This window comes from Electrona antarctica (assembly GCF_951216825.1).
Source record: "Electrona antarctica genome assembly, chromosome: 16".
Taxonomy (NCBI): domain Eukaryota; kingdom Metazoa; phylum Chordata; class Actinopteri; order Myctophiformes; family Myctophidae; genus Electrona; species Electrona antarctica.
In genome coordinates, this window is record NC_136797.1 from 44,729,388 (window position 1) to 44,757,004 (window position 27,617).

Sequence of the window (27,617 nt, forward strand, 5' to 3'; positions counted from 1 at the left end):
AAGGTTTGCACATTTGTGGCAGTGGTGGGATTTGAACCCACGCCTCCAGAGAGACTGGAGCCTTAATCCAGCGCCTTAGACCACTCGGCCACACTACCTGCTAGTACTGTGTTTAGCTGATGCCTACTCTTTGCTCTTAACTCAAAGCAGGCAAAGCAGACAAGGCCACAAGTGAAGAAGATGTCAGGAAAAGTTATTGGTGGTGCCAGAGTTAAACTCTGAAGGCATCAGAAGGAATGGTAGGTCGTCTACAGCCTTGGCAGAGGATGGATTATGTCCACAGGCACAGAATATTTCTCCAGTGGCAACTCGGCAGTGGAGTGAGCTAGTGTTGAAGTTTCGGTACTGGAAATTGGCACCTAAAACCTCAACTGGCAGCGGTGGGATTCGAACCTACGCCTCCAGGGGAGACTGCGACCTGAACGCAGCGCCTTAGACCGCTCGGCCACGCTACCACAATCTGTGATAAAGTACTTAATAGTTAATAGCTTGTTGATGACTTTCAATACAAGCCATGTTCCAACTCGTCCTACTTTTCTATCGTTTGTGAAGTGAATCGTAAATCATGACTTAAATAGCTTGTTCATGGTCTAGTACATGTGTATAAGGCATATTCATAAAGCAGTGTTGGCAGTGGTGGTTTTTGAGGCCACAACTCCATAAAGACATAAACTACATGTATTTGCCATCAATCGGGCCACATCATGAAATCGGCACGATAGCAGACTGATGTTGTGGTTTGTAAGTGCTGAAAACTAGAATACACGATTTGCCAATTGAGATAGCAGAGGATGGTTTCGATCCATCGACCTCTGGGATATGGGCCCAGCACGCTTCCGCTGCGCCACTCTGCTCTGAGTTGTTATGTGAGATGGAAATTGGACCTACAATCTCTATAGATTAGGTATGTATGCAGTGCAAATAGTTAGCCAAATGTACAGTCAAGTAAAACCTCAGCGTAGACATCCATTACGAGCAAATTGATGTTACAGTGAATTCATCTCCAGAGATTAGTGACTTTCTTTCTTGCCCCCACCCCCCCTATTGGCCAAAATGTCTGGGAAGTCAGACTAGTTCCTTTCTGACTAGGTCTTGGGCATCTGCAGAAGACACAGACATGGGAAACCAAGGTTTGCACATTTGTGGCAGTGGTGGGATTTGAACCCACGCCTCCAGAGAGACTGGAGCCTTAATCCAGCGCCTTAGACCACTCGGCCACACTACCTGCTAGTACTGTGTTTAGCTGATGCCTACTCTTTGCTCTTAACTCAAAGCAGGCAAAGCAGACAAGGCCACAAGTGAAGAAGATGTCAGGAAAAGTGATTGGTGGTCCCAGAGTTAAACTCTGAAGGCATCAGAACGAATGGTAGGTCGTCTACAGCCTTGGCAGAGGATGGATTATGTCCACAGGCACAGAATATTTCTCCAGTGGCAACTCGGCAGTGGAGTGAGCTAGTGTTGAAGTTTCGGTACTGGAATTTGGCACCTAAAACCTCAACTGGCAGCGGTGGGATTCGAACCCACGCCTCCAGGGGAGACTGCGACCTGAACGCAGCGCCTTAGACCGCTCGGCCACGCTACCACAATCTGTGATAAAGTACTTAATAGTTAATAGCTTGTTGATGACTTTCAATACAAGCCATGTTTCCAACTCGTCCTACTTTTCTATCGTTTGTGAAGTGAATCGTAAATCATGACTTAAATAGCTTGTTCATGGTCTAGTACATGTGTATAAGGCATATTCATAAAGCAGTGTTGGCAGTGGTGGCTTTTGAGGCCACAACTCCATAAAGACATAAACTACATGTATTTGCCATCAATCGGGCCACATAATGAAATCGGCACGATAGCAGACTGATGTTGTGGTTTGTAAGTGCTGAAAACTAGAATACACGATTTGCCAATAGAGATAGCAGAGGATGGTTTCGATCCATCGACCTCTGGGTTATGGGCCCAGCACGCTTCCGCTGCGCCACTCTGCTCTGAGTTGTTATGTGAGATGGAAATTGGACCTACAATCTCTATAGATTAGGTATGTATGCAGTGCAAATAGTTAGCCAAATGTACAGTCAAGTAAAACCTCAGCGTAGACATCCATTACGAGCAAATTGATGTTACAGTGAATTCATCTCCAGAGATTAGTGACTTTCTTTCTTGCCCCCACCCCCCCTATTGGCCAAAATGTCTGGGAAGTCAGACTAGTTCCTTTCTGACTAGCTCTTGGGCATCTGCAGAAGACACAGACATGTGAAACCAAGGTTTGCACATTTGTGGCAGTGGTGGGATTTGAACCCACGCCTGCAGAGAGACTGGAGTCTTAATCCAGCACCTTAGACCACTCGGCCACACTACCTGCTAGTACTGTGTTTAGCTGATGCCTACTCTTTGCTCCTAACTCAAAGCAGGCAAAGCAGACAAGGCCACAAGTGAAGAAGATGTCAGGAAAAGTGATTGGTGGTCCCAGAGTTAAACTCTGAAGGCATCAGAAGGAATGGTAGGTCGTCTACAGCCTTGGCAGAGGATGGATTATGTCCACAGGCACAGAATATTTCTCCAGTGGCAACTCGGCAGTGGAGTGAGCTAGTGTTGAAGTTTCGGTACTGGAATTTGGCACCTAAAACCTCAACTGGCAGCGGTGGGATTCGAACCCACACCTCCAGGAGAGACTGCGACCTGAACGCAGCGCCTTAGACCGCTCGGCCACGCTACCACAATCTGTGATAAAGTACTTAATAGTTAATAGCTTGTTGATGACTTTCAATACAAGCCATGTTTCCAACTCGTCCTACTTTTCTATCGTTTGTGAAGTGAATCGTAAATCATGACTTAAATAGCTTGTTCATGGTCTAGTACATGTGTATAAGGCATATTCATAAAGCAGTGTTGGCAGTGGTGGCTTTTGAGGCCACAACTCCATAAAGACATAAACTACATGTATTTGCCATCAATCGGGCCACATCATGAAATCGGCACGATAGCAAACTGATGTTGTGGTTTGTAAGTGCTGAAAACTAGAATACACGATTTGCCAATAGAGATAGCAGAGGATGGTTTCGATCCATCGACCTCTGGGTTATGGGCCCAGCACGCTTCCGCTGCGCCACTCTGCTCTGAGTTGTTATGTGAGATGGAAATTGGACCTACAATCTCTATAGATTAGGTATGTATGCAGTGCAAATAGTTAGCCAAATGTACAGTCAAGTAAAACCTCAGCGTAGACATCCATTACGAGCAAATTGATGTTACAGTGAATTCATCTCCAGAGATTAGTGACTTTCTTTCTTGCCCCCACCCCCCCTATTGGCCAAAATGTCTGGGAAGTCAGACTAGTTCCTTTCTGACTAGCTCTTGGGCATCTGCAGAAGACACAGACATGTGAAACCAAGGTTTGCACATTTGTGGCAGTGGTGGGATTTGAACCCACACCTCCAGAGAGACTGGAGCCTTAATCCAGCGCTTTAGACCACTCGGCCACACTACCTGCTAGTACTGTGTTTAGCTGATGCCTACTCTTTGCTCTTAACTCAAAGCAGGCAAAGCAGACAAGGCCACAAGTGAAGAAGATGTCAGGAAAAGTGATTGGTGGTCCCAGAGTTAAACTCTGAAGGCATCAGAAGGAATGGTAGGTCGTCTACAGCCTTGGCAGAGGATGGATTATGTCCACAGGCACAGAATATTTCTCCAGTGGCAACTCGGCAGTGGAGTGAGCTAGTGTTGAAGTTTCGGTACTGGAAATTGGCACCTAAAACCTCAACTGGCAGCAGTGGGATTCGAACCCACGCCTCCAGGGGAGACTGCGACCTGAACGCAGCGCCTTGAACCACTCGGCCACGCTACCACAATCTGTGATAAAGTACTTAATAGTTAATAGCTTGTTGATGACTTTCAATACAAGCCATGTTTCCAACTCGTCCTACTTTTCTATCGTTTGTGAAGTGAATCGTAAATCATGACTTAAATAGCTTGTTCATGGTCTAGTACATGTGTATAAGGCATATTCATAAAGCAGTGTTGGCAGTGGTGGCTTTTGAGGCCACAACTCCATAAAGACATAAACTACATGTATTTGCCATCAATCGGGCCACATCATGAAATCGGCACGATAGCAGACTGATGTTGTGGTTTGTAAGTGCTGAAAACTAGAATACACGATTTGCCAATAGAGATAGCAGAGGATGGTTTCGATCCATCGACCTCTGGGTTATGGGCCCAGCACGCTTCCGCTGCGCCACTCTGCTCTGAGTTGTTATGTGAGATGGAAATTGGACCTACAATCTCTATAGATTAGGTATGTATGCAGTGCAAATAGTTAGCCAAATGTACAGTCAAGTAAAACCTCAGCGTAGACATCCATTACGAGCAAATTGATGTTACAGTGAATTCATCTCCAGAGATTAGTGACTTTCTTTCTTGCCCCCACCCCCCCTATTGGCCAAAATGTCTGGGAAGTCAGACTAGTTCCTTTCTGACTAGCTCTTGGGCATCTGCAGAAGACACAGACATGTGAAACCAAGGTTTGCACATTTGTGGCAGTGGTGGGATTTGAACCCACGCCTCCAGAGAGACTGGAGCCTTAATCCAGTGCCTTAGACCACTCGGCCACACTACCTGCTAGTACTGTGTTTAGCTGATGCCTACTCTTTGCTCTTAACTCAAAGCAGGCAAAGCAGACAAGGCCACAAGTGAAGAAGATGTCAGGAAAAGTGATTGATGGTGCCAGAGTTAAACTCTGAAGGCATCAGAAGGAATGGTAGGTCGTCTACAGCCTTGGCAGAGGATGGATTATGTCCACAGGCACAGAATATTTCTCCAGTGGCAACTCGGCAGTGGAGTGAGCTAGTGTTGAAGTTTCGGTACTGGAAATTGGCACCTAAAACCTCAACTGGCAGCGGTGGGATTCGAACCCACGCCTCCAGGGGAGACTGCGACCTGAACGCAGCGCCTTAGACCGCTCGGCCACGCTACCACAATCTGTGATAAAGTACTTAATAGTTAATAGCTTGTTGATGACTTTCAATACAAGCCATGTTTCCAACTCGTCCTACTTTTCTATCGTTTGTGAAGTGAATCGTAAATCATGACTTAAATAGCTTGTTCATGGTCTAGTACATGTGTATAAGGCATATTCATAAAGCAGTGTTGGCAGTGGTGGCTTTTGAGGCCACAACTCCATAAAGACATAAACTACATGTATTTGCCATCAATCGGGCCACATAATGAAATCGGCACGATAGCAGAATGATGTTGTGGTTTGTAAGTGCTGAAAACTAGAATACACGATTTGCCAATAGAGATAGCAGAGGATGGTTTCGATCCATCGACCTCTGGGTTATGGGCCCAGCACGCTTCCGCTGCGCCACTCTGCTCTGAGTTGTTATGTGAGATGGAAATTGGACCTACAATCTCTATAGATTAGGTATGTATGCAGTGCAAATAGTTAGCCAAATGTACAGTCAAGTAAAACCTCAGCGTAGACATCCATTACGAGCAAATTGATGTTACAGTGAATTCATCTCCAGAGATTAGTGACTTTCTTTCTTGCCCCCACCCCCCCTATTGGCCAAAATGTCTGGGAAGTCAGACTAGTTCCTTTCTGACTAGCTCTTGGGCATCTGCAGAAGACACAGACATGTGAAACCAAGGTTTGCACATTTGTGGCAGTGGTGGGATTTGAACCCACGCCTCCAGAGAGACTGGAGCCTTAATCCAGTGCCTTAGACCACTCGGCCACACTACCTGCTAGTACTGTGTTTAGCTGATGCCTACTCTTTGCTCTTAACTCAAAGCAGGCAAAGCAGACAAGGCCACAAGTGAAGAAGATGTCAGGAAAAGTGATTGATGGTGCCAGAGTTAAACTCTGAAGGCATCAGAAGGAATGGTAGGTCGTCTACAGCCTTGGCAGAGGATGGATTATGTCCACAGGCACAGAATATTTCTCCAGTGGCAACTCGGCAGTGGAGTGAGCTAGTGTTGAAGTTTCGGTACTGGAAATTGGCACCTAAAACCTCAACTGGCAGCGGTGGGATTCGAACCCACGCCTCCAGGGGAGACTGCGACCTGAACGCAGCGCCTTAGACCGCTCGGCCACGCTACCACAATCTGTGATAAAGTACTTAATAGTTAATAGCTTGTTGATGACTTTCAATACAAGCCATGTTTCCAACTCGTCCTACTTTTCTATCGTTTGTGAAGTGAATCGTAAATCATGACTTAAATAGCTTGTTCATGGTCTAGTACATGTGTATAAGGCATATTCATAAAGCAGTGTTGGCAGTGGTGGCTTTTGAGGCCACAACTCCATAAAGACATAAACTACATGTATTTGCCATCAATCGGGCCACATAATGAAATCGGCACGATAGCAGAATGATGTTGTGGTTTGTAAGTGCTGAAAACTAGAATACACGATTTGCCAATAGAGATAGCAGAGGATGGTTTCGATCCATCGACCTCTGGGTTATGGGCCCAGCACGCTTCCGCTGCGCCACTCTGCTCTGAGTTGTTATGTGAGATGGAAATTGGACCTACAATCTCTATAGATTAGGTATGTATGCAGTGCAAATAGTTAGCCAAATGTACAGTCAAGTAAAACCTCAGCGTAGACATCCATTACGAGCAAATTGATGTTACAGTGAATTCATCTCCAGAGATTAGTGACTTTCTTTCTTGCCCCCACCCCCCCTATTGGCCAAAATGTCTGGGAAGTCAGACTAGTTCCTTTCTGACTAGCTCTTGGGCATCTGCAGAAGACACAGACATGTGAAACCAAGGTTTGCACATTTGTGGCAGTGGTGGGATTTGAACCCACACCTCCAGAGAGACTGGAGCCTTAATCCAGCGCTTTAGACCACTCGGCCACACTACCTGCTAGTACTGTGTTTAGCTGATGCCTACTCTTTGCTCTTAACTCAAAGCAGGCAAAGCAGACAAGGCCACAAGTGAAGAAGATGTCAGGAAAAGTGATTGGTGGTCCCAGAGTTAAACTCTGAAGGCATCAGAAGGAATGGTAGGTCGTCTACAGCCTTGGCAGAGGATGGATTATGTCCACAGGCACAGAATATTTCTCCAGTGGCAACTCGGCAGTGGAGTGAGCTAGTGTTGAAGTTTCGGTACTGGAAATTGGCACCTAAAACCTCAACTGGCAGCAGTGGGATTCGAACCCACGCCTCCAGGGGAGACTGCGACCTGAACGCAGCGCCTTGAACCACTCGGCCACGCTACCACAATCTGTGATAAAGTACTTAATAGTTAATAGCTTGTTGATGACTTTCAATACAAGCCATGTTTCCAACTCGTCCTACTTTTCTATCGTTTGTGAAGTGAATCGTAAATCATGACTTAAATAGCTTGTTCATGGTCTAGTACATGTGTATAAGGCATATTCATAAAGCAGTGTTGGCAGTGGTGGCTTTTGAGGCCACAACTCCATAAAGACATAAACTACATGTATTTGCCATCAATCGGGCCACATCATGAAATCGGCACGATAGCAGACTGATGTTGTGGTTTGTAAGTGCTGAAAACTAGAATACACGATTTGCCAATAGAGATAGCAGAGGATGGTTTCGATCCATCGACCTCTGGGTTATGGGCCCAGCACGCTTCCGCTGCGCCACTCTGCTCTGAGTTGTTATGTGAGATGGAAATTGGACCTACAATCTCTATAGATTAGGTATGTATGCAGTGCAAATAGTTAGCCAAATGTACAGTCAAGTAAAACCTCAGCGTAGACATCCATTACGAGCAAATTGATGTTACAGTGAATTCATCTCCAGAGATTAGTGACTTTCTTTCTTGCCCCCACCCCCCCTATTGGCCAAAATGTCTGGGAAGTCAGACTAGTTCCTTTCTGACTAGCTCTTGGGCATCTGCAGAAGACACAGACATGTGAAACCAAGGTTTGCACATTTGTGGCAGTGGTGGGATTTGAACCCACGCCTCCAGAGAGACTGGAGCCTTAATCCAGTGCCTTAGACCACTCGGCCACACTACCTGCTAGTACTGTGTTTAGCTGATGCCTACTCTTTGCTCTTAACTCAAAGCAGGCAAAGCAGACAAGGCCACAAGTGAAGAAGATGTCAGGAAAAGTGATTGATGGTGCCAGAGTTAAACTCTGAAGGCATCAGAAGGAATGGTAGGTCGTCTACAGCCTTGGCAGAGGATGGATTATGTCCACAGGCACAGAATATTTCTCCAGTGGCAACTCGGCAGTGGAGTGAGCTAGTGTTGAAGTTTCGGTACTGGAAATTGGCACCTAAAACCTCAACTGGCAGCGGTGGGATTCGAACCCACGCCTCCAGGGGAGACTGCGACCTGAACGCAGCGCCTTAGACCGCTCGGCCACGCTACCACAATCTGTGATAAAGTACTTAATAGTTAATAGCTTGTTGATGACTTTCAATACAAGCCATGTTTCCAACTCGTCCTACTTTTCTATCGTTTGTGAAGTGAATCGTAAATCATGACTTAAATAGCTTGTTCATGGTCTAGTACATGTGTATAAGGCATATTCATAAAGCAGTGTTGGCAGTGGTGGCTTTTGAGGCCACAACTCCATAAAGACATAAACTACATGTATTTGCCATCAATCGGGCCACATAATGAAATCGGCACGATAGCAGAATGATGTTGTGGTTTGTAAGTGCTGAAAACTAGAATACACGATTTGCCAATAGAGATAGCAGAGGATGGTTTCGATCCATCGACCTCTGGGTTATGGGCCCAGCACGCTTCCGCTGCGCCACTCTGCTCTGAGTTGTTATGTGAGATGGAAATTGGACCTACAATCTCTATAGATTAGGTATGTATGCAGTGCAAATAGTTAGCCAAATGTACAGTCAAGTAAAACCTCAGCGTAGACATCCATTACGAGCAAATTGATGTTACAGTGAATTCATCTCCAGAGATTAGTGACTTTCTTTCTTGCCCCCACCCCCCCTATTGGCCAAAATGTCTGGGAAGTCAGACTAGTTCCTTTCTGACTAGCTCTTGGGCATCTGCAGAAGACACAGACATGTGAAACCAAGGTTTGCACATTTGTGGCAGTGGTGGGATTTGAACCCACGCCTCCAGAGAGACTGGAGCCTTAATCCAGTGCCTTAGACCACTCGGCCACACTACCTGCTAGTACTGTGTTTAGCTGATGCCTACTCTTTGCTCTTAACTCAAAGCAGGCAAAGCAGACAAGGCCACAAGTGAAGAAGATGTCAGGAAAAGTGATTGGTGGTCCCAGAGTTAAACTCTGAAGGCATCAGAAGGAATGGTAGGTCGTCTACAGCCTTGGCAGAGGATGGATTATGTCCACAGCCACAGAATATTTCTCCAGTGGCAACTCGGCAGTGGAGTGAGCTAGTGTTGAAGTTTCGGTACTGGAATTTGGCACCTAAAACCTCAACTGGCAGCGGTGGGATTCGAACCCACACCTCCAGGAGAGACCGCGACCTGAACGCAGCGCCTTAGACCGCTCGGCCACGCTACCACAATCTGTGATATAGTACTTAATAGTTAATAGCTTGTTGATGACTTTCAATACAAGCCATGTTTCCAACTCGTCCTACTTTTCTATCGTTTGTGAAGTGAATCGTAAATCATGACTTAAATAGCTTGTTCATGGTCTAGTACATGTGTATAAGGCATATTCATAAAGCAGTGTTGGCAGTGGTGGCTTTTGAGGCCACAACTCCATAAAGACATAAACTACATGTATTTGCCATCAATCGGGCCACATCATGAAATCGGCACGATAGCAGACTGATGTTGTGGTTTGTAAGTGCTGAAAACTAGAATCCACGATTTGCCAATTGAGATAGCAGAGGATGGTTTCGATCAATCGACCTCTGGGTTATGGGCCCAGCACCCTTCCGCTGCGCCACTCTGCTCTGAGTTGTTATGTGAGATGGAAATTGGACCTACGATCTCTATAGATTAGGTATGTATGCAGTGCAAATAGTTAGCCAAATGTACAGTCAAGTAAAACCTCAGCGTAGACATCCATTACGAGCAAATTGATGTTACAGTGAATTCATCTCCAGAGATTAGTGACTTTCTTTCTTGCCCCCACCCCCCCTATTGGCCAAAATGTCTGGGAAGTCAGACTAGTTCCTTTCTGACTAGCTCTTGGGCATCTGCAGAAGACACAGACATGTGAAACCAAGGTTTGCACATTTGTGGCAGTGGTGGGATTTGAACCCACGCCTCCAGAGAGACTGTAGCCTTAATCCAGCGCCTTAGACCACTCGGCCACACTACCTGCTAGTACTGTGTTTAGCTGATGCCTACTCTTTGCTCTTAACTCAAAGCAGGCAAAGCAGACAAGGCCACAAGTGAAGAAGATGTCAGGAAAAGTGATTGGTGGTCCCAGAGTTAAACTCTGAAGGCATCAGAAGGAATGGTAGGTCGTCTACAGCCTTGGAAGAGCATGGATTATGTCCACAGGCACAGAATATTTCTCCAGTGGCAACTCGGCAGTGGAGTGAGCTAGTGTTGAAGTTTCGGTACTGGAAATTGGCACCTAAAACCTCAACTGGCAGCAGTGGGATTCGAACCCACGCCTCCAGGGGAGACTGCGACCTGAACGCAGCGCCTTGAACCACTCGGCCACGCTACCACAATCTGTGATAAAGTACTTAATAGTTAATAGCCTGTTGATGACTTTCAATACAAGCCATGTTTCCAACTCGTCCTACTTTTCTATCGTTTGTGAAGTGAATCGTAAATCATGACTTAAATAGCTTGTTCATGGTCTAGTACATGTGTATAAGGCATATTCATAAAGCAGTGTTGGCAGTGGTGGCTTTTGAGGCCACAACTCCATAAAGACATAAACTACATGTATTTGCCATCAATCGGGCCACATCATGAAATCGGCACGATAGCAGACTGATGTTGTGGTTTGTAAGTGCTGAAAACTAGAATACACGATTTGCCAATAGAGATAGCAGAGGATGGTTTCGATCCATCGACCTCTGGGTTATGGGCCCAGCACGCTTCCGCTGCGCCACTCTGCTCTGAGTTGTTATGTGAGATGGAAATTGGACCTACAATCTCTATAGATTAGGTATGTATGCAGTGCAAATAGTTAGCCAAATGTACAGTCAAGTAAAACCTCAGCGTAGACATCCATTACGAGCAAATTGATGTTACAGTGAATTCATCTCCAGAGATTAGTGACTTTCTTTCTTGCCCCCACCCCCCCTATTGGCCAAAATGTCTGGGAAGTCAGACTAGTTCCTTTCTGACTAGCTCTTGGGCATCTGCAGAAGACACAGACATGTGAAACCAAGGTTTGCACATTTGTGGCAGTGGTGGGATTTGAACCCACGCCTCCAGAGAGACTGGAGCCTTAATCCAGCGCCTTAGACCACTCGGCCACACTACCTGCTAGTACTGTGTTTAGCTGATGCCTACTCTTTGCTCTTAACTCAAAGCAGGCAAAGCAGACAAGGCCACAAGTGAAGAAGATGTCAGGAAAAGTGATTGGTGGTGCCAGAGTTAAACTCTGAAGGCATCAGAAGGAATGGTAGGTCGTCTACAGCCTTGGCAGAGGATGGATTATGTCCACAGGCACAGAATATTTCTCCAGTGGCAACTCGGCAGTGGAGTGAGCTAGTGTTGAAGTTTCGGTACTGGAAATTGGCACCTAAAACATCAACTGGCAGCGGTGGGATTCGAACCCACGCCTCCAGGGGAGACTGCGACCTGAACGCAGCGCCTTAGACCGCTCGGCCACGCTACCACAATCTGTGATAAAGTACTTAATAGTTAATAGCTTGTTGATGACTTTCAATACAAGCCATGTTTCCAACTCGTCCTACTTTTCTATCGTTTGTGAAGTGAATCATAAATCATGACTTAAATAGCTTGTTCATGGTCTAGTACATGTGTATAAGGCATATTCATAAAGCAGTGTTGGCAGTGGTGGCTTTTGAGGCCACAACTCCATAAAGACATAAACTACATGTATTTGCCATCAATCGGGCCACATCATGAAATCGGCACGATAGCAGACTGATGTTGTGGTTTGTAAGTGCTGAAAACTAGAATACACGATTTGCCAATAGAGATAGCAGAGGATGGTTTCGATCCATCGACCTCTGGGTTATGGGCCCAGCACGCTTCTGCTGCGCCACTCTGCTCTGAGTTGTTATGTGAGATGGAAATTGGACCTACAATCTCTATAGATTAGGTATGTATGCAGTGCAAATAGTTAGCCAAATGTACAGTCAAGTAAAACCTCAGCGTAGACATCCATTACGAGCAAATTGATGTTACAGTGAATTCATCTCCAGAGATTAGTGACTTTCTTTCTTGCCCCCACCCCCCCTATTGGCCAAAATGTCTGGGAAGTCAGACTAGTTCCTTTCTGACTAGCTCTTGGGCATCTGCAGAAGACACAGACATGTGAAACCAAGGTTTGCACATTTGTGGCAGTGGTGGGATTTGAACCCACGCCTCCAGAGAGACTGGAGCCTTAATCCAGCGCCTTAGACCACTCGGCCACACTACCTGCTAGTACTGTGTTTAGCTGATGCCTACTCTTTGCTCTTAACTCAAAGCAGGCAAAGCAGACAAGGCCACAAGTGAAGAAGATGTCAGGAAAAGTGATTGGTGGTCCCAGAGTTAAACTCTGAAGGCATCAGAAGGAATGGTAGGTCGTCTACAGCCTTGGAAGAGCATGGATTATGTCCACAGGCACAGAATATTTCTCCAGTGGCAACTCGGCAGTGGAGTGAGCTAGTGTTGAAGTTTCGGTACTGGAAATTGGCACCTAAAACCTCAACTGGCAGCAGTGGGATTCGAACCCACGCCTCCAGGGGAGACTGCGACCTGAACGCAGCGCCTTGAACCACTCGGCCACGCTACCACAATCTGGGATAAAGTACTTAATAGTTAATAGCTTGTTGATGACTTTCAATACAAGCCATGTTTCCAACTCGTCCTACTTTTCTATCGTTTGTGAAGTGAATCGTAAATCATGACTTAAATAGCTTGTTCATGGTCTAGTACATGTGTATAAGGCATATTCATAAAGCAGTGTTGGCAGTGGTGGCTTTTGAGGCCACAACTCCATAAAGACATAAACTACATGTATTTGCCATCAATCGGGCCACATCATGAAATCGGCACGATAGCAGACTGATGTTGTGGTTTGTAAGTGCTGAAAACTAGAATACACGATTTGCCAATAGAGATAGCAGAGGATGGTTTCGATCCATCGACCTCTGGGTTATGGGCCCAGCACGCTTCCGCTGCGCCACTCTGCTCTGAGTTGTTATGTGAGATGGAAATTGGACCTACAATCTCTATAGATTAGGTATGTATGCAGTGCAAATAGTTAGCCAAATGTACAGTCAAGTAAAACCTCAGCGTAGACATCCATTACGAGCAAATTGATGTTACAGTGAATTCATCTCCAGAGATTAGTGACTTTCTTTCTTGCCCCCACCCCCCCTATTGGCCAAAATGTCTGGGAAGTCAGACTAGTTCCTTTCTGACTAGCTCTTGGGCATCTGCAGAAGACACAGACATGTGAAACCAAGGTTTGCACATTTGTGGCAGTGGTGGGATTTGAACCCACGCCTCCAGAGAGACTGGAGCCTTAATCCAGCGCCTTAGACCACTCGGCCACACTACCTGCTAGTACTGTGTTTAGCTGATGCCTACTCTTTGCTCTTAACTCAAAGCAGGCAAAGCAGACAAGGCCACAAGTGAAGAAGATGTCAGGAAAAGTGATTGGTGGTCCCAGAGTTAAACTCTGAAGGCATCAGAAGGAATGGTAGGTCGTCTACAGCCTTGGAAGAGCATGGATTATGTCCACAGGCACAGAATATTTCTCCAGTGGCAACTCGGCAGTGGAGTGAGCTAGTGTTGAAGTTTCGGTACTGGAAATTGGCACCTAAAACCTCAACTGGCAGCAGTGGGATTCGAACCCACGCCTCCAGGGGAGACTGCGACCTGAACGCAGCGCCTTGAACCACTCGGCCACGCTACCACAATCTGTGATAAAGTACTTAATAGTTAATAGCTTGTTGATGACTTTCAATACAAGCCATGTTTCCAACTCGTCCTACTTTTCTATCGTTTGTGAAGTGAATCGTAAATCATGACTTAAATAGCTTGTTCATGGTCTAGTACATGTGTATAAGGCATATTCATAAAGCAGTGTTGGCAGTGGTGGCTTTTGAGGCCACAACTCCATAAAGACATAAACTACATGTATTTGCCATCAATCGGGCCACATCATGAAATCGGCACGATAGCAGACTGATGTTGTGGTTTGTAAGTGCTGAAAACTAGAATACACGATTTGCCAATAGAGATAGCAGAGGATGGTTTCGATCCATCGACCTCTGGGTTATGGGCCCAGCACGCTTCCGCTGCGCCACTCTGCTCTGAGTTGTTATGTGAGATGGAAATTGGACCTACAATCTCTATAGATTAGGTATGTATGCAGTGCAAATAGTTAGCCAAATGTACAGTCAAGTAAAACCTCAGCGTAGACATCCATTACGAGCAAATTGATGTTACAGTGAATTCATCTCCAGAGATTAGTGACTTTCTTTCTTGCCCCCACCCCCCCTATTGGCCAAAATGTCTGGGAAGTGAGACTAGTTCCTTTCTGACTAGCTCTTGGGCATCTGCAGAAGACACAGACATGTGAAACCAAGGTTTGCACATTTGTGGCAGTGGTGGGATTTGAACCCACGCCTCCAGAGAGACTGGAGCCTTAATCCAGCGCCTTAGACCACTCGGCCACACTACCTGCTAGTACTGTGTTTAGCTGATGCCTACTCTTTGCTCTTAACTCAAAGCAGGCAAAGCAGACAATGCCACAAGTGAAGAAGATGTCAGGAAAAGTGATTGGTGGTCCCAGAGTTAAACTCTGAAGGCATCAGAAGGAATGGTAGGTCGTCTACAGCCTTGGCAGAGGATGGATTATGTCCACAGGCACAGAATATTTCTCCAGTGGCAACTCGGCAGTGGAGTGAGCTAGTGTTGAAGTTTCGGTACTGGAATTTGGCACCTAAAACCTCAACTGGCAGCGGTGGGATTCTAACCCACGCCTCCAGGGGAGACTGCGACCTGAACGCAGCGCCTTAGACCGCTCGGCCACGCTACCACAATCTGTGATAAAGTACTTAATAGTTAATAGCTTGTTGATGACTTTCAATACAAGCCATGTTTCCAACTCGTCCTACTTTTCTATCGTTTGTGAAGTGAATCGTAAATCATGACTTAAATAGCTTGTTCATGGTCTAGTACATGTGTATAAGGCATATTCATAAAGCAGTGTTGGCAGTGGTGGCTTTTGAGGCCACAACTCCATAAAGACATAAACTACATGTATTTGCCATCAATCGGGCCACATCATGAAATCGGCACGATAGCAGACTGATGTTGTGGTTTGTAAGTGCTGAAAACTAGAATACACGATTTGCCAATAGAGATAGCAGAGGATGGTTTCGATCCATCGACCTCTGGGTTATGGCCCCGCACGCTTCCGCTGCTCCACTCTGCTCTGAGTTGTTATGTGAGATGGAAATTGGACCTACAATCTCTATAGATTAGGTATGTATGCAGTGCAAATAGTTAGCCAAATGTACAGAATGTATAGTCAAGTAAAACCTCAGCGTAGACATCCATTACGAGCAAATTGATGTTACAGTGAATTCATCTCCAGAGATTAGTGACTTTCTTTCTTGCCCCCATCCCCCCTATTGGCCAAAATGTCTGGGAAGTGAGACTAGTTCCTTTCTGACTAGCTCTTGGGCATCTGCAGAAGACACAGACATGTGAAACCAAGGTTTGCACATTTGTGGCAGTGGTGGGATTTGAACCCACGCCTCCAGAGAGACTGGAGCCTTAATCCAGCGCCTTAGACCACTCGGCCACACTACCTGCTAGTACTGTGTTTAGCTGATGCCTACTCTTTGCTCTTAACTCAAAGCAGGCAAAGCAGACAAGGCCACAAGTGAAGAAGATGTCAGAAAAGTGATTGGTGGTCCCAGAGTTAAACTCTGAAGGCATCAGAAGGAATGGTAGGTCGTCCACAGCCTTGGCAGAGGATGGATTATGTCCACAGGCACAGAATATTTCTCCAGTGGCAACTCGGCAGTGGAGTGAGCTAGTGTTGAAGTTTCGGTACTGGAATTTGGCACCTAAAACCTCAACTGGCAGCGGTGGGATTCGAACCCACGCCTCCAGGGGAGACTGCGACCTGAACGCAGTGCCTTAGACCGCTCGGCCACGCTACCACAATCTGTGATAAAGTACTTAATAGTTTATAGCTTGTTGATGACTTTCAATACAAGCCATGTTTCCAACTCGTCCTACTTTTCTATCGTTTGTGAAGTGAATCGTAAATCATGACTTAAATAGCTTGTTCATGGTCTAGTACATGTGTATAAGGCATATTCATAAAGCAGTGTTGGCAGTGGTGGCTTTTGAGGCCACAACTCCATAAAGACATAAACTACATGTATTTGCCATCAATCGGGCCACATCATGAAATCGGCACGATAGCAGACTGATGTTGTGGTTTGTAAGTGCTGAAAACTAGAATACACGATTTGCCAATAGAGATAGCAGAGGATGGTTTCGATCCATCGACCTCTGGGTTATGGCCCCGCACGCTTCCGCTGCTCCACTCTGCTCTGAGTTGTTATGTGAGATGGAAATTGGACCTACAATCTCTATAGATTAGGTATGTATGCAGTGCAAATAGTTAGCCAAATGTACAGAATGTATAGTCAAGTAAAACCTCAGCGTAGACATCCATTACGAGCAAATTGATGTTACAGTGAATTCATCTCCAGAGATTAGTGACTTTCTTTCTTGCCCCCATCCCCCCTATTGGCCAAAATGTCTGGGAAGTGAGACTAGTTCCTTTCTGACTAGCTCTTGGGCATCTGCAGAAGACACAGACATGTGAAACCAAGGTTTGCACATTTGTGGCAGTGGTGGGATTTGAACCCACGCCTCCAGAGAGACTGGAGCCTTAATCCAGCGCCTTAGACCACTCGGCCACACTACCTGCTAGTACTGTGTTTAGCTGATGCCTACTCTTTGCTCTTAACTCAAAGCAGGCAAAGCAGACAAGGCCACAAGTGAAGAAGATGTCAGAAAAGTGATTGGTGGTCCCAGAGTTAAACTCTGAAGGCATCAGAAGGAATGGTAGGTCGTCCACAGCCTTGGCAGAGGATGGATTATGTCCACAGGCACAGAATATTTCTCCAGTGGCAACTCGGCAGTGGAGTGAGCTAGTGTTGAAGTTTCGGTACTGGAATTTGGCACCTAAAACCTCAACTGGCAGCGGTGGGATTCGAACCCACGCCTCCAGGGGAGACTGCGACCTGAACGCAGCGCCTTAGACCGCTCGGCCACGCTACCACAATCTGTGATAAAGTACTTAATAGTTTATAGCTTGTTGATGACTTTCAATACAAGCCATGTTTCCAACTCGTCCTACTTTTCTATCGTCTGTGAAGTGAATCGTAAATCATGACTTAAATAGCTTGTTCATGGTCTAGTACATGTGTATAAGGCATATTCATAAAGCAGTGTTGGCAGTGGTGGCTTTTGAGGCCACAACTCCATAAAGACATAAACTACATGTATTTGCCATCAATCGGGCCACATCATGAAATCGGCACGATAGCAGACTGATGTTGTGGTTTGTAAGTGCTGAAAACTAGAATACACGATTTGCCAATAGAGATAGCAGAGGATGGTTTCGATCCATCGACCTCTGGGTTATGGGCCCAGCACGCTTCCGCTGCGCCACTCTGCTCTGAGTTGTTATGTGAGATGGAAATTGGACCTACAATCTCTATAGATTAGGTATGTATGCAGTGCAAATAGTTAGCCAAATGTACAGTCAAGTAAAACCTCAGCGTAGACATCCATTACGAGCAAATTGATGTTACAGTGAATTCATCTCCAGAGATTAGTGACTTTCTTTCTTGCCCCCACCCCCCCTATTGGCCAAAATGGCTGGGAAGTGAGACTAGTTCCTTTCTGACTAGCTCTTGGGCATCTGCAGAAGACACAGACATGTGAAACCAAGGTTTGCACATTGGTGGCAGTGGTGGGATTTGAACCCACGCCTCCAGAGAGACTGGAGCCTTAATCCAGCGCTTTAGACCACTCGGCCACACTACCTGCTAGTACTGTGTTTAGCTGATGCCTACTCTTTGCTCTTAACTCAAAGCAGGCAAAGCAGACAAGGCCACAAGTGAAGAAGATGTCAGGAAAAGTGATTGGTGGTCCCAGAGTTAAACTCTGAAGGCATCAGAAGGAATGGTAGGTCGTCTACAGCCTTGGCAGAGGATGGATTATGTCCACAGGCACAGAATATTTCTCCAGTGGCAACTCGGCAGTGGAGTGAGCTAGTGTTGAAGTTTCGGTACTGGAATTTGGCACCTAAAACCTCAACTGGCAGCGGTGGGATTCTAACCCACGCCTCCAGGGGAGACTGCGACCTGAATGCAGCACCTTAGACCGCTCGGCCACGCTACCACAATCTGTGATAAAGTACTTAATAGTTAATAGCTTGTTGATGACTTTCAATACAAGCCATGTTTCCAACTCGTCCTACTTTTCTATCGTTTGTGAAGTGAATCGTAAATCATGACTTAAATAGCTTGTTCATGGTCTAGTACATGTGTATAAGGCATATTCATAAAGCAGTGTTGGCAGTGGTGGCTTTTGAGGCCACAACTCCATAAAGACATAAACTACATGTATTTGCCATCAATCGGGCCACATCATGAAATCGGCACGATAGCAGACTGATGTTGTGGTTTGTAAGTGCTGAAAACTAGAATACACGATTTGCCAATAGAGATAGCAGAGGATGGTTTCGATCCATCGACCTCTGGGTTATGGCCCCGCACGCTTCCGCTGCTCCACTCTGCTCTGAGTTGTTATGTGAGATGGAAATTGGACCTACAATCTCTATAGATTAGGTATGTATGCAGTGCAAATAGTTAGCCAAATGTACAGAATGTACAGTCAAGTAAAACCTCAGCGTAGACATCCATTACGAGCAAATTGATGTTACAGTGAATTCATCTCCAGAGATTAGTGACTTTCTTTCTTTCCCCCACCCCCCCTATTGGCCAAAATGTCTGGGAAGTGAGACTAGTTCCTTTCTGACTAGCTCTTGGGCATCTGCAGAAGACACAGACATGTGAAACCAAGGTTTGCACATTTGTGGCAGTGGTGGGATTTGAACCCACGCCTCCAGAGAGACTGGAGCCTTAATCCAGCGCCTTAGACCACTCGGCCACACTACCTGCTAGTACTGTGTTTAGCTTATGCCTACTCTTTGCTCTTAACTCAAAGCAGGCAAAGCAGACAAGGCCACAAGTGAAGAAGATGTCAGGAAAAGTGATTGGTGGTCCCAGAGTTAAACTCTGAAGGCATCAGAAGGAATGGTAGGTCGTCTACAGCCTTGGCAGAGGATGGATTATGTCCACAGGCACAGAATATTTCTCCAGTGGCAACTCGGCAGTGGAGTGAGCTAGTGTTGAAGTTTCGGTACTGGAATTTGGCACCTAAAACCTCAACTGGCAGCGGTGGGATTCTAACCCACGCCTCCAGGGGAGAATGCGACCTGAACGCAGCGCCTTAGACCGCTCGGCCACGCTACCACAATCTGTGATAAAGTACTTAATAGTTAATAGCTTGTTGATGACTTTCAATACAAGCCATGTTTCCAACTCGTCCTACTTTTCTATCGTTTGTGAAGTGAATCGTAAATCATGACTTAAATAGCTTGTTCATGGTCTAGTACATGTGTATAAGGCATATTCATAAAGCAGTGTTGGCAGTGGTGGCTTTTGAGGCCACAACTCCATAAAGACATAAACTACATGTATTTGCCATCAATCGGGCCACATCATGAAATCGGCACGATAGCAGACTGATGTTGTGGTTTGTAAGTGCTGAAAACTAGAATACAAGATTTGCCAATAGAGATAGCAGAGGATGGTTTCGATCCATCGACCTCTGGGTTATGGCCCTGCACGCTTCCGCTGCTCCACTCTGCTCTGAGTTGTTATGTGAGATGGAAATTGGACCTACAATCTCTATAGATTAGGTATGTATGCAGTGCAAATAGTTAGCCAAATGTACAGAATGTATAGTCAAGTAAAACCTCAGCGTAGACATCCATTACGAGCAAATTGATGTTACAGTGAATTCATCTCCAGAGATTAGTGACTTTCTTTCTTTCCCCCACCCCCCCTATTGGCCAAAATGTCTGGGAAGTGAGACTAGTTCCTTTCTGACTAGCTCTTGGGCATCTGCAGAAGACACAGACATGTGAAACCAAGGTTTGCACATTTGTGGCAGTGGTGGGATTTGAACCCACGCCTCCAGAGAGACTGGAGCCTTAATCCAGCGCCTTAGACCACTCGGCCACACTACCTGCTAGTACTGTGTTTAGCTTATGCCTACTCTTTGCTCTTAACTCAAAGCAGGCAAAGCAGACAAGGCCACAAGTGAAGAAGATGTCAGGAAAAGTGATTGGTGGTCCCAGAGTTAAACTCTGAAGGCATCAGAAGGAATGGTAGGTCGTCTACAGCCTTGGCAGAGGATGGATTATGTCCACAGGCACAGAATATTTCTCCAGTGGCAACTCGGCAGTGGAGTGAGCTAGTGTTGAAGTTTCGGTACTGGAATTTGGCACCTAAAACCTCAACTGGCAGCGGTGGGATTCTAACCCACGCCTCCAGGGGAGAATGCGACCTGAACGCAGCGCCTTAGACCGCTCGGCCACGCTACCACAATCTGTGATAAAGTACTTAATAGTTAATAGCTTGTTGATGACTTTCAATACAAGCCATGTTTCCAACTCGTCCTACTTTTCTATCGTTTGTGAAGTGAATCGTAAATCATGACTTAAATAGCTTGTTCATGGTCTAGTACATGTGTATAAGGCATATTCATAAAGCAGTGTTGGCAGTGGTGGCTTTTGAGGCCACAACTCCATAAAGACATAAACTACATGTATTTGCCATCAATCGGGCCACATCATGAAATCGGCACGATAGCAGACTGATGTTGTGGTTTGTAAGTGCTGAAAACTAGAATACAAGATTTGCCAATAGAGATAGCAGAGGATGGTTTCGATCCATCGACCTCTGGGTTATGGCCCTGCACGCTTCCGCTGCTCCACTCTGCTCTGAGTTGTTATGTGAGATGGAAATTGGACCTACAATCTCTATAGATTAGGTATGTATGCAGTGCAAATAGTTAGCCAAATGTACAGAATGTATAGTCAAGTAAAACCTCAGCGTAGACATCCATTACGAGCAAATTGATGTTACAGTGAATTCATCTCCAGAGATTAGTGACTTTCTTTCTTGCCCCCATCCCCCCTATTGGCCAAAATGTCTGGGAAGTCAGACTAGTTCCTTTCTGACTAGCTCTTGGGCATCTGCAGAAGACAAAGACATGTGAAACCAAGGTTTGCACATTTGTGGCAGTGGTGGGATTTGAACCCACGCCTCCAGAGAGACTGGAGCCTTAATCCAGCGCCTTAGGCCACTCGGCCACACTACCTGCTAGTACTGTGTTTAGCTGATGCCTACTCTTTGCTCTTAACTCAAAGCAGGCAAAGCAGACAAGGCCACAAGTGAAGAAGATGTCAGGAAAAGTGATTGGTGGTCCCAGAGTTAAACTCTGAAGGCATCAGAAGGAATGGTAGGTCGTCTACAGCCTTGGAAGAGCATGGATTATGTCCACAGGCACAGAATATTTCTCCAGTGGCAACTCGGCAGTGGAGTGAGCTAGTGTTGAAGTTTCGGTACTGGAAATTGGCACCTAAAACCTCAACTGGCAGCAGTGGGATTCGAACCCACGCCTCCAGGGGAGACTGCGACCTGAACGCAGCGCCTTGAACCACTCGGCCACGCTACCACAATCTGTGATAAAGTACTTAATAGTTAATAGCTTGTTGATGACTTTCAATACAAGCCATGTTTCCAACTCGTCCTACTTTTCTATCGTTTGTGAAGTGAATCGTAAATCATGACTTAAATAGCTTGTTCATGGTCTAGTACATGTGTATAAGGCATATTCATAAAGCAGTGTTGGCAGTGGTGGCGTTTGAGGCCACAACTCCATAAAGACATAAACTACATGTATTTGCCATCAATCGGGCCACATCATGAAATCGGCACGATAGCAGACTGATGTTGTGGTTTGTAAGTGCTGAAAACTAGAATACACGATTTGCCAATAGAGATAGCAGAGGATGGTTTCGATCCATCGACCTCTGGGTTATGGGCCCAGCACGCTTCCGCTGCGCCACTCTGCTCTGAGTTGTTATGTGAGATGGAAATTGGACCTACAATCTCTATAGATTAGGTATGTATGCAGTGCAAATAGTTAGCCAAATGTACAGTCAAGTAAAACCTCAGCGTAGACATCCATTACGAGCAAATTGATGTTACAGTGAATTCATCTCCAGAGATTAGTGACTTTCTTTCTTGCCCCCACCCCCCCTATTGGCCAAAATGGCTGGGAAGTGAGACTAGTTCCTTTCTGACTAGCTCTTGGGCATCTGCAGAAGACACAGACATGTGAAACCAAGGTTTGCACATTGGTGGCAGTGGTGGGATTTGAACCCACGCCTCCAGAGAGACTGGAGCCTTAATCCAGCGCTTTAGACCACTCGGCCACACTACCTGCTAGTACTGTGTTTAGCTGATGCCTACTCTTTGCTCTTAACTCAAAGCAGGCAAAGCAGACAAGGCCACAAGTGAAGAAGATGTCAGGAAAAGTGATTGGTGGTCCCAGAGTTAAACTCTGAAGGCATCAGAAGGAATGGTAGGTCGTCTACAGCCTTGGCAGAGGATGGATTATGTCCACAGGCACAGAATATTTCTCCAGTGGCAACTCGGCAGTGGAGTGAGCTAGTGTTGAAGTTTCGGTACTGGAATTTGGCACCTAAAACCTCAACTGGCAGCGGTGGGATTCTAACCCACGCCTCCAGGGGAGACTGCGACCTGAATGCAGCACCTTAGACCGCTCGGCCACGCTACCACAATCTGTGATAAAGTACTTAATAGTTAATAGCTTGTTGATGACTTTCAATACAAGCCATGTTTCCAACTCGTCCTACTTTTCTATCGTTTGTAAAGTGAATCGTAAATCATGACTTAAATAGCTTGTTCATGGTCTAGTACATGTGTATAAGGCATATTCATAAAGCAGTGTTGGCAGTGGTGGCTTTTGAGGCCACAACTCCATAAAGACATAAACTACATGTATTTGCCATCAATCGGGCCACATCATGAAATCGGCACGATAGCAGACTGATGTTGTGGTTTGTAAGTGCTGAAAACTAGAATACACGATTTGCCAATAGAGATAGCAGAGGATGGTTTCGATCCATCGACCTCTGGGTTATGGCCCCGCACGCTTCCGCTGCTCCACTCTGCTCTGAGTTGTTATGTGAGATGGAAATTGGACCTACAATCTCTATAGATTAGGTATGTATGCAGTGCAAATAGTTAGCCAAATGTACAGAATGTACAGTCAAGTAAAACCTCAGCGTAGACATCCATTACGAGCAAATTGATGTTACAGTGAATTCATCTCCAGAGATTAGTGACTTTCTTTCTTTCCCCCACCCCCCCTATTGGCCAAAATGTCTGGGAAGTGAGACTAGTTCCTTTCTGACTAGCTCTTGGGCATCTGCAGAAGACACAGACATGTGAAACCAAGGTTTGCACATTTGTGGCAGTGGTGGGATTTGAACCCACGCCTCCAGAGAGACTGGAGCCTTAATCCAGCGCCTTAGACCACTCGGCCACACTACCTGCTAGTACTGTGTTTAGCTTATGCCTACTCTTTGCTCTTAACTCAAAGCAGGCAAAGCAGACAAGGCCACAAGTGAAGAAGATGTCAGGAAAAGTGATTGGTGGTCCCAGAGTTAAACTCTGAAGGCATCAGAAGGAATGGTAGGTCGTCTACAGCCTTGGCAGAGGATGGATTATGTCCACAGGCACAGAATATTTCTCCAGTGGCAACTCGGCAGTGGAGTGAGCTAGTGTTGAAGTTTCGGTACTGGAATTTGGCACCTAAAACCTCAACTGGCAGCGGTGGGATTCTAACCCACGCCTCCAGGGGAGACTGCGACCTGAACGCAGCGCCTTAGACCGCTCGGCCACGCTACCACAATCTGTGATAAAGTACTTAATAGTTAATAGCTTGTTGATGACTTTCAATACAAGCCATGTTTCCAACTCGTCCTACTTTTCTATCGTTTGTGAAGTGAATCGTAAATCATGACTTAAATAGCTTGTTCATGGTCTAGTACATGTGTATAAGGCATATTCATAAAGCAGTGTTGGCAGTGGTGGCTTTTGAGGCCACAACTCCATAAAGACATAAACTACATGTATTTGCCATCAATCGGGCCACATCATGAAATCGGCACGATAGCAGACTGATGTTGTGGTTTGTAAGTGCTGAAAACTAGAATACAAGATTTGCCAATAGAGATAGCAGAGGATGGTTTCGATCCATCGACCTCTGGGTTATGGCCCCGCACGCTTCCGCTGCTCCACTCTGCTCTGAGTTGTTATGTGAGATGGAAATTGGACCTACAATCTCTATAGATTAGGTATGTATGCAGTGCAAATAGTTAGCCAAATGTACAGAATGTATAGTCAAGTAAAACCTCAGCGTAGACATCCATTACGAGCAAATTGATGTTACAGTGAATTCATCTCCAGAGATTAGTGACTTTCTTTCTTGCCCCCATCCCCCCTATTGGCCAAAATGTCTGGGAAGTCAGACTAGTTCCTTTCTGACTAGCTCTTGGGCATCTGCAGAAGACAAAGACATGTGAAACCAAGGTTTGCACATTTGTGGCAGTGGTGGGATTTGAACCCACGCCTCCAGAGAGACTGGAGCCTTAATCCAGCGCCTTAGGCCACTCGGCCACACTACCTGCTAGTACTGTGTTTAGCTGATGCCTACTCTTTGCTCTTAACTCAAAGCAGGCAAAGCAGACAAGGCCACAAGTGAAGAAGATGTCAGAAAAGTGATTGGTGGTCCCAGAGTTAAACTCTGAAGGCATCAGAAGGAATGGTAGGTCGTCTACAGCCTTGGCAGAGGATGGATTATGTCCACAGGCACAGAATATTTCTCCAGTGGCAACTCGGCAGTGGAGTGAGCTAGTGTTGAAGTTTCGGTACTGGAATTTGGCACCTAAATCCTCAACTGGCAGCGGTGGGATTCGAACCCACGCCTCCAGGGGAGACTGCGACCTGAACGCAGCGCCTTAGACCGCTCGGCCACGCTACCACAATCTGTGATAAAGTACTTAATAGTTTATAGCTTGTTGATGACTTTCAATACAAGCCATGTTTCCAACTCGTCCTACTTTTCTATCGTTTGTGAAGTGAATCGTAAATCATGACTTAAATAGCTTGTTCATGGTCTAGTACATGTGTATAAGGCATATTCATGAAGCAGTGTTGGCAGTGGTGGCTTTTGAGGCCACAACTCCATAAAGACATAAACTACATGTATTTGCCATCAATCGGGCCACATCATGAAATCGGCACGATAGCAGACTGATGTTGTGGTTTGTAAGTGCTGAAAACTAGAATACAAGATTTGCCAATAGAGATAGCAGAGGATGGTTTCGATCCATCGACCTCTGGGTTATGGGCCCAGCACGCTTCCGCTGCGCCACTCTGCTCTGAGTTGTTATGTGAGATGGAAATTGGACCTACAATCTCTATAGATTAGGTATGTATGCAGTGCAAATAGTTAGCCAAATGTACAGAATGTATAGTCAAGTAAAACCTCAGCGTAGACATCCATTACGAGCAAATTGATGTTACAGTGAATTCATCTCCAGAGATTAGTGACTTTCTTTCTTGCCCCCATCCCCCCTATTGGCCAAAATGTCTGGGAAGTCAGACTAGTTCCTTTCTGACTAGCTCTTGGGCATCTGCAGAAGACAAAGACATGTGAAACCAAGGTTTGCACATTTGTGGCAGTGGTGGGATTTGAACCCACGCCTCCAGAGAGACTGGAGCCTTAATCCAGCGCTTTAGGCCACTCGGCCACACTACCTGCTAGTACTGTGTTTAGCTGATGCCTACTCTTTGCTCTTAACTCAAAGCAGGCAAAGCAGACAAGGCCACAAGTGAAGAAGATGTCAGAAAAGTGATTGGTGGTCCCAGAGTTAAACTCTGAAGGCATCAGAAGGAATGGTAGGTCGTCTACAGCCTTGGCAGAGGATGGATTATGTCCACAGGCACAGAATATTTCTCCAGTGGCAACTCGGCAGTGGAGTGAGCTAGTGTTGAAGTTTCGGTACTGGAATTTGGCACCTAAAACCTCAACTGGCAGCGGTGGGATTCTAACCCACGCCTCCAGGGGAGACTGCGACCTGAACGCAGCGCCTTAGACCGCTCGGCCACGCTACCACAATCTGTGATAAAGTACTTAATAGTTTATAGCTTGTTGATGACTTTCAATACAAGCCATGTTTCCAACTCGTCCTACTTTTCTATCGTTTGTGAAGTGAATCGTAAATCATGACTTAAATAGCTTGTTCATGGTCTAGTACATGTGTATAAGGCATATTCATAAAGCAGTGTTGGCAGTGGTGGCTTTTGAGGCCACAACTCCATAAAGACATAAACTACATGTATTTGCCATCAATCGGGCCACATCATGAAATCGGCACGATAGCAGACTGATGTTGTGGTTTGTAAGTGCTGAAAACTAGAATACAAGATTTGCCAATAGAGATAGCAGAGGATGGTTTCGATCCATCGACCTCTGGGTTATGGGCCCAGCACGCTTCCGCTGCGCCACTCTGCTCTGAGTTGTTATGTGAGATGGAAATTGGACCTACAATCTCTATAGATTAGGTATGTATGCAGTGCAAATAGTTAGCCAAATGTACAGTCAAGTAAAACCTCAGCGTAGACATCCATTACGAGCAAATTGATGTTACAGTGAATTCATCTCCAGAGATTAGTGACTTTCTTTCTTGCCCCCACCCCCCCTATTGGCCAAAATGTCTGGGAAGTGAGACTAGTTCCTTTCTGACTAGCTCTTGGGCATCTGCAGAAGACACAGACATGTGAAACCAAGGTTTGCACATTTGTGGCAGTGGTGGGATTTGAACCCACGCCTCCAGAGAGACTGGAGCCTTAATCCAGCGCCTTAGACCACTCGGCCACACTACCTGCTAGTACTGTGTTTAGCTTATGCCTACTCTTTGCTCTTAACTCAAAGCAGGCAAAGCAGACCAGGCCACAAGTGAAGAAGATGTCAGGAAAAGTGATTGGTGGTCCCAGAGTTAAACTCTGAAGGCATCAGAAGGAATGGTAGGTCGTCTACAGCCTTGGCAGAGGATGGATTATGTCCACAGGCACAGAATATTTCTCCAGTGGCAACTCGACAGTGGAGTGAGCTAGTGTTGAAGTTTCGGTACTGGAAATTGGCACCTAAAACCTCAACTGGCAGTGGTGGGATTCGAACCCACGCCTCCAGGGGAGACTGCGACCTGAACGCAGCGCCTTAGACCGCTCGGCCACGCTACCACAATCTGTGATAAAGTACTTAATAGTTAA